The sequence below is a fragment of the Poeciliopsis prolifica genome, unplaced genomic scaffold (genome assembly GCF_027474105.1).
Source record: "Poeciliopsis prolifica strain line A6 unplaced genomic scaffold, Auburn_PproV2 SCAFFOLD005, whole genome shotgun sequence".
NCBI lineage: Eukaryota > Metazoa > Chordata > Actinopteri > Cyprinodontiformes > Poeciliidae > Poeciliopsis > Poeciliopsis prolifica.
In genome coordinates, this window is record NW_026562380.1 from 13,488,103 (window position 1) to 13,499,659 (window position 11,557).

Here is an 11,557-nt window from a genome sequence, read left to right on the forward strand (position 1 = left end):
TGATCTGCAGCTCTGGCTTTAATCGCCTCGTCCCGCTTTGGGGACGTTGCAAACGCGGATGTTGGTTGCTGTTGGTTTTCACAGTGAAACAAGCAAACGGGAGACTGAGAGACCGTGTCGCTGTCAGAAACCGAGTCTGTGCAGCAGCGAGAAGCAAACACGTCAAGATGCTGAAACTTTGACTTTCTACAAATAGACGCAAACATTCAAAAATCCTGCTCTCACAATGTCTACCACATTTACACTTAATTCGTAAAAATGTCAAAAGCTAACCCTTTGAACTTTATTGTAGAGTTAATTCCTTTATAATTGGTGTATTCTTTCTCAATCTCAGGATCCCAAATATGTGGAAAAAACGAAAAATCCTGATTCAAAAAAGCGAGGGTTGAACATCATGTTCATCAAAATGAAGCCAAGAGGGCAGAAAAGGATGTAAGATGAGTTAAAGTTCAGAAAATTCCTGCTTTATTTAAAGGATTCTTAGTTCAAAAAGACAAGAATCGACATGTGAAACCAAGGAGAGCATCTCTCTGTGCTAACGCACTGCAGCTTTGCACTGAACAAAGCATTAAAAAGTATAATTACATAGTTCATAACCCCATGCTTGCAGCATGTTCTTCTAGGAAACAAGGTTGTGTAAAAATGAATGATTCCACATAGAAGCCAGAAAAGATGAACACGTTTTCTAATAAATAAACACATAAATAAAAATATTCAGACTTCTGCTGTCAACTCGATTGCTTGTCTGAGATCCCAAAAACAGAGCTTTCACCAGCATGAATCCTTTTTAAAAGCCTTTGACTTTTAACCAATCTGTTGTCAGTTTATCGAACCCTGATGACTCATCATCTTAAAAAAAACAGATGTCAATATTTTTTGCCTCCAAATCCCCTTTGCGATGAACTCTCTCTGCTGTCTTTCTTTGACTTCATAAAAGTTGTCACGATGACACAATCAAAGAGCCCTGACTGGTATGAGAAGACATAAAACCAGGGTCAAACATTTATTTTCTGCGTCATTAAACGTAACAAAGTGAAACAAACTCAGACTGTTTTATAGGAAAACCCTCAGACACTGAACGCTTGAACTGTTGTGATGGGGAATGATTAAAAAAAAAGAGGTTTTATTGGTGCTCTCTTGTAATCTCATCAGAACAGCAGGATGATTTTTTTTTTCTTAAATCTTTTCGGTAACCTGTTATTTTCAGCTATTCCAGTCCTTTTTCTCAGCTGGTCTCACCTCTCACCTGTTCTTTGTTTCCAGTTACCGGTTCACTTTTGGAGTATTTAAACCACTTGTTTTTCTTCACTCCTTCTTAGATTTTATGATCTTGTTGTTAGGAATTTCCGAGGAACAGACTATTTAATTCAGTCTGTCAGCTTTTTTTTTTTCTTTTGTTTTTTTTTTGGGAACATTCAATTAAGTTTAAGCTTTTCAGGAATGCGACGAGAGTTCAATTGTGACAGTGACCAATTATCCAATTATGTGTCATTTTGGTGTAAAGACAAAATAAAAAAAAAAATAAAAAAACTTTTTCTTTTTTTTTACTTTTGAAAATAAATGTTACTATTGTTAATTGTGTTGTTGTTTTCAAGAACAAGAACAAAAATTTAATTGGACATCACTTAGTTTTCATGTCGACAAGTTGGTGGATGCCAACCAAAGTGTTGAATCTGATTATTACTATCAGATTTTTGCAAAGCCGTGACATCCTCATCTGGGCCGTCCCATGTTGTTAATCATGTAAACCTATGAATAAATAACTACATCTGTGACATATTCTAATCTTGCTTAATCTTTTGTGAATTTGGCAAATAGAAGTAATACAAGTTGTTCTATGTGATCTAAACCAAGAGAAGTTTACCCTGATTGAATTTAAACTGATGAGAAAAAAAAAAGTTTATGTTTCTTTTTCTTGGGTGTATCTGCACTTCTGGTTTCAACTGTGGATGGATCAGAGAAAAATGATAGATCAGTTTTCAAATCCTGTTTTGTAAATACGCTTCCAAAAATCTTAGGCTCTCCTTTCACTTTGACAACGCTAAATAAAACCCTAATGCACCCAACTGCCATCAGAAAGCACAGCAAACATCTGGAAGAAAGTGCTACAGTCACTCAAATCCAGTTCATGGAGGAGGAAAAAACCCCACAACTCATTCATCTGTGAGAATGGAGCTGTTAAAGTTTATATCCGAGTCTATTTAAAAGCCAGGGGAAAGACTTGAACATTAATGTTCATAGGCTCTCGCCATCCAATCCCAAATGAGTTTGAGCTTTTTGGCATTCCCAAAATCCTTGAAGATGTAAAAGAGTTGTCCAAAATTAGCCTTTTCCACATCACAATTCACTACTCTTTGGCAGTCTGTCGTGTAAAATTTCAATAAAACTCATGGAAGTTTGTGATTTTAATAGGAAAAAAAAAACCGTGAAAAAATACCAAGTATTTGAGTAAATTTGGACATCAGGAAGATCTTATAAATGTTTTTTTCACCCTTATATCAATGCATAAAAAAGAATTAAAAATTCCTATCTGCTCCAAACAGCAGACTCCCTGTTTGGGGACCAAAACTTACCAATTCAACGAATTCAGCTGAAGCCACCGAGTTGCACAATAAATCTAACGCCTACTGTGAGTCCTGACAGATCATGAAACATTAGTCATCCGAAATATAAAAGTGGCCTAACAATGGAGTTTCGTGAGAGAATGCCTTGCCAAGTTTATAACCTCTGTCTCCACAATGTCTGGAGTCTCCACCCTTCTTATGTACGTTTGACACACTCTTTTAATCAAGCACTTAACCTTCACACTCACTCACGCGGCTGCATGCACAAACATACACCTTCACTGTACGTGTTAACATATAATCATCAGTCTAATGATTATATTTATAGTTTTCTTTTGATATAGAGGCCTGCGCTTTGATATGTCTGGAGGTTTGCGTCTTGTTATCGCCTGTGAAGAGACTCGGCTCTGAAGAATCCGGTTTTAGAGGGAGGCAAAGCAACGCGAGAAGAAAAAAAAACACTTTCCATCACTGTGATTCTTTTTCTTTTGTTTGTTTCGTTGGTTATATATTTATCTGTCAAAGAAAGGGCTGGATCCTAGACGATGTGGAATGATTAACCAAAGTTGTCGTGTTTTCTCTTTTATTCTTTCACATCCCCGCAGCGACCGGGCTACACGTGAACCTGGAAAATGTCAGCCACTCGTTTTTAGCGTGAAATATGGTCTGGCTTGGCCAGGAGAGAGGGCCTTGTCCAGATAAGGGTGGACTTTGGCACCGGCTAATTAGGTCCTTCTTCTAAGTTGTTCTTTGCACAAAGGTGTGGAGAAACTCTCAGCGGGCGTCATGCAGTCGTTTTCCAGTCCCGTGGCGTTAGAGAGGGGATCTGACACTGAGCTGCCATCTTTCCTAGATGCTACGCCGTGACTCGCACGTCGGTTTTCAGAGACAGAGGCTTTTGGGAGTTATTCTCAACCGGGTTTTTTGAAGATTTTTGTCCGTTCTTATTCCCAACACTGACGCGTCTTCAGCTTGGTCAGACTGGACGAAGAGCGTCTGTGAACAACTGTTTTTGGGTTTTCGCCACAAATTCCCAATTAGATTAAGGTCCGAGGTTTGCTGGGCCACTGCAACATGTGTGAGCTTAAAATCCACTGCCGTCATCCTAGACCCTATTTTTATTATTATTATTATTGTTGTTGTAGATTCTTACAGGTTTTATGACTGACCTGTATTTAGCTCTATCCGTCCTCACCTACTCTGAACACTTTCCCTGATTAAGAAAAGCAGCCGCACATTATGCGCCACCACCGCCATGTTCTACTGAATCGTTCAGTAATGACTTTCCTCTTGCCACATCTTCCTGAAATAACAGATTTGTGTTTTTCCAAACAATGTTTTTCCTGTGGAAAGTAATTTGTCAATAGGTACCTAATGACAAATTAGCTATCTAATAAGTTAGATAGATAGATAGATAGATAGATAGATAGATAGATAGATAGATAGATAGATAGATAGATAGATAGATAGATAGATAGATAGATAGATAGATAGATAGATAGAAGGGAAGAAACAATAGCTCACAGATGCTGTGTGCGCTGAACTATCGTCTTCTCTCCCACTCAGGTCAGATGTGAACAACAGACCCGGGTCAGGACTGCACAGATTAAACCATTATGATGTTAGTAGGACTCCAGGGTGGAATCATGGCCAGCAGTTATGAATACCAGGTTTCATACAATTTACTTCAAATGACGAACAGCTGCAAAAAAAAAAAAAAAAACCAGAGAAGAAAAGAGTTAGGGGAAGAAAGAAGCTCATCAAATGTGTGATCCTCCGCTTTTCTGTGCGCTTGCGTGCTTGAGCAGTTGCGTTCGGCAACTTTGTGTAGGTGTTAGGGGATATTTTGGCAGCATCAGGGGGATTCAGGCAGCAGAGAGGCTCTCATCATATAATAGGATAATCTAAAGGAAGGAGGGGAAGAGAGTTAATGAGAAACACTGGCTGTTCGTCTCTGAGAACTCCACAACCTGCTAGACATGTTGAGGTTTTAAACAAACTCATTGTGATTAGTTAAAGTGAGTAGTATCTGGTCAGACAGGTTAGAACAAGCTTTTAATTAGGCAACAGCTAAAGAGAATTACCGTCTTTAATTTAGCTGCCAGAGCACACATCTCGCTGTGTGCATGTGTGTGAGCATGGCGCTCCACTTCTCACGTCAATCAGTTTGACTTTTTGCCTGTTAACGTTCAAAAAGACACTGAGCTAAATATTTGTAACTCTCAGTGAGAGTAAATTGCCTTCTTGGACATTTTGTAGCGTCAGACAAGTACCTGATCTGGTGAATGCAAGACTTTTATTATCTATTATTTATTCAGCCTCTGTTTCACCAGGAAGTACTTTGAGATAAAATAATTTTTTTGTGTGTATTAATACACATGAGTGTGTACAAGCAGCTGGTGTATTTTTGAGGCAGGTGGGAGTTTCAACACCAAGGCCTCAAATGCGACACCGCATGTTTTAAACACTTTTCCACAACACTAAGTGGTCCGTTGTTACACACGCTTCATTTCATTGGAAATGAAATGGAAAAGGTTGATGGATACACCGAGACAAAAGAAAACTGTGTTTCTTTTGTCCTTCATCTAATATTTGGAATTAGTTTTTTAAGTGAAGAAATTAGATTTTTTTTTTTTTATACCATCTGCTATTGTGTTCACATTCAGAGGGCAAAACTGAAAGTACTTTCGTTCTAGAATTTGATCTTTCCTGAACTGCATCAAAAGCAAAATGACAAGTGGTACATAAAATCTGAAAATATTCACATGCCATTTTAATGATCGTTTTACTGACTAAAAAGGACAAACTAGACTTTTCAATTTACAGGTTAATTGTCGTCAGTGAAAATAAGTTGAGCTGTCAGTAGGGTCATAATTTTCCCTTTATGAGTTGAAATAGATTGGTATGAGGATGTAAAGTGAACAGATAAATAGAAGTGTCTTTCAGTCAACACACAAAGATCCTTAATTAACTTTCTCTCTTCAGTGAGGTTTCCAGGTCTGTCATGGCTACTCCTGCGTCTCAATCACCTCCAAGTTAATGAACGTCGACACACAGAAATATTCACCTCATACCAACTTAATTTCTATTACAATAAACGTCAATTTTGTGATTAACATCCCCACTCTTTTGACGCAAACACTGCGGACGTCTTGACTATAGCTCATCTACCATCTGTGTTCATCAACATCATTTTGGATCAAGGATCACATTTATCACTTAGCAAATAATTAATTCATCAAATACTTAGCAGGCTCCAACACCTCTAGAGGAACTGACAACGCGAGGTAGAAAACGTTCTCGTTTTTTCAACCCTTTCCTGGGACTGAGACTATCCCAGCTTGTTTGACAGCAAGTTGCTTTTCAGTCTGGGTTAAAGTGTTCCTCCTGCTCTTCATCTGATGCACTTTTTGAAGTGAAGCGGCTTTTCTTATTTCGTTTTGTTATTTTTGTCTCTGCCGTTGTGTTCACATTCACAGTGGCAAAACTGAAAGCACTTTCATTCGATAAATGATCTCTTTTCTGGGCTGGTCAGCTGCATCAAAAATAAAACTACAGGTGGTATAAAATATAAAAAGATTCACATTCTATTTGATTTTTTTTTTCTAATTAAATGGAAAAAAAGAGAAACAAGTCAGAAACCAGATCTGAAGTCTTTGTTTAATTGCCCTGAAGAGAATTCAACCTGAATCGAAGGACATTTTTCCCCCTCAGGTGTTTAGACAGGTATGAGGATGTAAAGCGTACAGATAAATGGAAGCTTGTGTTAAAATCACATGCAGGGAAAAGATCCAAAGAGTAGTATGTGGGCATGAACAAGACTGCAAATCATTCAAATGAAATTACTCATCCTTATCACAGGCAACAAATAAATAATAATTTATCGTTTAGTTGAATGCCCCCTCATAAATTATACCCAATTTTTTTTTGCATCCTTCAACGAGCTTCTCCTGTAATTGGATTTAGATGTTAGGCCACTCTTCGTGACAGATAGCATCTAATCTGTCACGAAAAGATTTGATGCCAGATTGTTGGCATAGCCGACGATTTCTGCAACATTTCAGGCCAGGACATATGGCAGGTCGTTCAGTAAGGTTAATAAAAGCACCTTTGATGAGAAGACAAGCGCTTCTGTCCACACCGGAGCCAGTTTAATGTCAACATTAACTGTCAGAGTGCCAACCAAGTAAAAAGTTCCTGCTGTTATATCAACACCTTCAGGGATGACTGACATGTGTCGCCACCCATTTGGGCAAACCAAATTCTTTTTGGGTAAAGGGTTAAACGAAACAAAGACTGAGTAATTTAGAGACAATGACTGGATGACAGCTTGGAGGAACACAAGCGGCACTTTCAAGTCTAAGAACACGTAACTTACTCCGCAGCACGGTGGTGGTGGTATCATGCTGCAACAGTCAGTTGCACTGCTGCACTGTGCAAACAGGATGAAACGATGAAGAAAAGTTGACCTGAAATCAGCCGCTCGAGGATTGAAACTCAGGCATGGCTATAGGCCGTCCAAACTCACAAACTAAGACTTCTATTAGATTTGTTAGGCAAACACTGAGCTTCTAGAATGACCCCTGCCTCAAAACCCTTAAGCTTTTCCTTAAAAACGGGGTCTTTGTTGGGATTCAGGCACTTTGAATGAGCTATACCTTTCTTTCTAAGAAGAGTGGTCCGATATCCAGGTCGATATATACCAGTTTTTCACAGCACATAGTTTTGCTGCTGCACCATCTTACTACCAAATATACACATAGGTATGTGTATATTTAGAATATGCACATATATAAAATTGACCTTGTACAAGGGGGAGAAAATCCACCCAATTCTAGTCTCTGAACATCACTGTGGTATTTTTAGAATCGTACGCACCACCAGCACAAATCCATACACTGTAGGTGAGTGTTTTTCAACCCTGGTTCCTCAAGGCACGCTGCCCCGCATGTTTTAGGTAGTTCCCCCTGCTTCGGCACACATGATTTCAATTGATGGCTGATTAGCAGGCTTTTGCTGAATTGCGATCATCTGAATGGGGTGTGTTGAGGCAGGGAAACATCTGAAACACACAGGTCAGGTCATGCAGGCCTTGACGACCAGGCCTGGGAAACGCTGCTGTAGACCAAGCAGAAAGCATGTGTGTTCATTTTTTTTTTTTTTATTGCTCTATTTGCGTAAACTTAGATGCAAAACCTGGGTCTGTCATAAATATGACGTTTTCCTCACGTGAGAGAACGTTTAAATTGATTTAAGTGGAAAAATGATGTTGATTTGAGTTGCGAGACGCAATTGGACTCAAAATAGACACAAACATTGGAGATGACATTCTGCCTTCTGGGGATGAAATTGTAGTGCAGGATACTCAGAACTCAGTTACTGCAAAGTCTCTGTCATTTCATCACCTCCTTGCATTAATGGTCGGCATAATGAGCTTACATGCTGTGCTGCGTCTTCTCCGAACGTGTTGCCGTGCTTTATGACCTCGGAGCTCTTCTTTGGCTTCCATTCGTGTTTTGTGAAATGTTTCTACTGTACGGCTTCAGGCCTGAGGCCATGTGATTGCTGCTGGTTGTTCTTTTCCATGTTGGACCCTCTCCAAATGAGACATGACTGTTCAGTTATTTTCCAAACGTTCGGTGATAAACTTTAACATTTTACACACTAACCGGGAGCTGTAAAGTCTGATCTATGGCTCTAGAGTTTCTCTTCGGTGTTGTTTGCTCCCTGTGAAGTCGGTGGGATGTCCACGTCTTGAAAGCTGGAGGAAGTGTCTTTTTTATTGGTGGTGGTTTTTTTTTTTTTTTTAATTCAATGAGAAACTCCAGTTTATGTGAATTATCTTAATTTCAATTCATTTTCTGTTTTCATGCTGAACAAGGAGTCAGGATTTAAATATTTCCCCTCTTGCACTCTGTTCACGCAGAGGCTGATCTTTGGCAGCGTCCTTCAGAAAGTCTGAGCTGTCTGTCACAGAAATTAAATTTCCATTGATAACCGCTGAGCCGTGTCTGAAGCAGCTGCCTGTCTGGCTTTCTACGATAGACTGTGGAAAAAGCATGAGGGCTCACATTAGGAGAGACGCAGAAAAACTGCAATCACGACTTGTTTCATAACTCCTTATTCCTGCGGCGTCGGGTACACCAGTGAAGATTAGGAGAGAAAAACGGTGCACATCAACTGTGAAGATGAAATAACTACAAGAATATGTTTAAATTTGTTTTAAGGGTATAAAAAAACCCTGAAACATAAACAGAACTGAAAGGGCGGTAACCAGGCTTACAGTTGCCAACAAAGACATGATTGCTAAACTAGCAGTAAATCTATATGAAGCTCATAACTCTGGTGATTTTTTTTTTTTTTTGAAAAACCTTCTTAACACAATAAACAGTTAGTAATGCTGAATCATACATTTCTGAAGCATACTTCTCTCCACCGAGATGAAGTGGAAAGAAAATCGAGAAAGCATATGTTATGAACTTCAGTAAATTCCAACGAAATTGCAATGTAAGGTAAGCCGGCCCATGGCATATGCAATCTAAGCATCTTTTCAGCAACTTCAAAGGTCCAGGATGTACACAAAACCTCCCAGCTTCAAATTCACAAGTACATTTATCATTCCAACTAAAAAAAATGTCCAACTTCCAAACTTTTCAAAGAACTGACATTTCTTTTAAATTTTCAAAAATGTGTTTTGATTCCTTGAAAGAATCAAATTGCATTGGATTGTGCAGTGAAGACAAAATCCCATACCACGGTGTAGTTAAAGTAATTGTTCAGTCGAGCTTTTACAACTTAAAAGTTGCATTAGGTCTCCCATTGGTGGCCAGAGGTTGTGGTCTTATAGCTCCAAAATCACGTTCTCTTCTCTTCTGACTGCAAACAACGCATTTATGACATTCCATAACTGTAGCTGACTACAGCTATGGAACAAGCAAGTTTCCAGTTATGCAAAAGTATGACTAAGTAAACAATGACCACATGCTCCATCACCTCTGTCCTCTGAAACCATGAAGAATGTGAGAAAACAAGACGCAGACCTTCAGTGTTTGGGCAGGGAGTAGTTCACTACAGTCCAGCTGGTTACAGTGGACAAACTGCTGTGATTAGAGAGGCTGTAGAAACTGGAGATATGTTTTATTTGGGGTTTTTTTTTGTTTGTGTGTGTGTTTTTTTTTCTTTCCAATGAATCAGGATCAGAACCCGCAAGGATGAGTACTTTCATACCTGTGCAACAGGCATCAAAGGTTACACAGGTTCAAAGATGTCTGACTGATGTCAAAGAAACTCCGGTGGTTCTTCTGACCTGTTTTACATGCGGTGGGGAGTATCTATGACCTACGGTGACTTACTGTCAGGACTTAGGATTTGTATCTAAATAAATGAATTATTACCAGAATGTTCACTTTTAACATCCTTTACCAGGAAATTTGCTGATTCACACGCTGCTTTATGGTGCTTCGTACTTATCATTTCAACATTAGTCACTGAGTGTGTGGCTGTAACTCCCTAACAACTGATGGTATGTTTCTGTGTAGGCTTCAAACAACACCAAATAAAAAAACAAAAATGTGAGAAATATGTGAAGTTGTAACCAATTTGTGTAACTTACAAACAGATAGGTTGAGAAATTTAGATTTCAAATGGTGTCGTCACAATTAGTCTTCTTGCTAAGTTCAAAAAGGATGATAATAAGCACAGACAACCATATTGTCAAGAAAAATGAACAGACTGTTTAATACAAAATTAAATAAAAAATATTATTGTAAAGAAAAAAAAATTACAGTGTCCACCCTCACATCAGGTAGTGTGTTTCCTTCTAGTCCAGATTTCTTATTGTTCAGTTCCTTTCTTTAGTTCAGTATTTGATATTAAAGTCAGTCAGTCAAGTCTTTGTCAAATTCAATGGCCATGTGTTCCTTTGCATCCAACATCTGATCTTAATCCAGCAGTCCCAGGTCTTGGGTTGAAACCTGGAGCTCAGCACATCCAGTCCAGGTGAGCAGCTGGACTGGATGTCCAACGTGGTTCTAAAATAAACAAGCGGAGAAAATCACAGTAGAAATGGATTGAACTGCCAGGATCAGGCTACTTATCTTCTCCGTCACTGGAATTCAGCGGTCTCTGAAAACCCAAAATTAAAATAGAAACAGATTAGTTTCTATTTTAAGTTATCAAAGCTTCTTCTTTTGGACTTTGACCAACATTTCACTCATTTTGTCTGGAATCTGACCAGAACAGCGTGTTGTTCAATGTGTGCCTGAATAAGTATAGAAACCATTTGAACGGGTGAGGCCCAAAACAGAGACGTAAGAATCACGTCATCATGTAGCCAATCGGCAGGTGTGCGATATATATATATATATATATATAGATAGATAGATAGATAGATATATATATATATATATATATATATATATATATATATATATATATATATATATATATATAGCCTATGTCTTGCAGCGAACCCTTCATCTTTGCTGTTATCTTTCGCTGTGAGCTCTCATGTCAGCTGCTGCGGTATCTCTCCCATCTCCGACAACAACATGTTTCTGTTCCGAGAAAAATCGGGAAGAAGAAGAAGAAGAGTTGATCTTGGACGGAGCCGCGCGTGATGTGAGCGCGCGCCGGTGTCTGTCCGCTCCCTGGCCGCGGTCACTCGTTCTGCCGGGTCCTCCGGGTGGGTGGTCCGCTCCGAGAGAGGTGCGCTGGAAACTTTATACCAGCATGCACACTCACAAACACACTCACGAGAAGGAGCGGGAGGAGGGAGGGATGGGTGGGTGGGGGGGACGGAGGGGCGCTGGGAATCACACCAACGCAGCACAGCAGAGGGTGGAGCAGGCAGAAGCCTTCTTCCAGATGTGCGACATTAATTTTAGCTGATCCACAAACATGAACCGGTAGCTCCCACTCACTCGTCACCACCGAGCGCGCATGTGTGTGTGATTGTGTGTGTAATCACACACACAATTCACAATTCTGCTTCT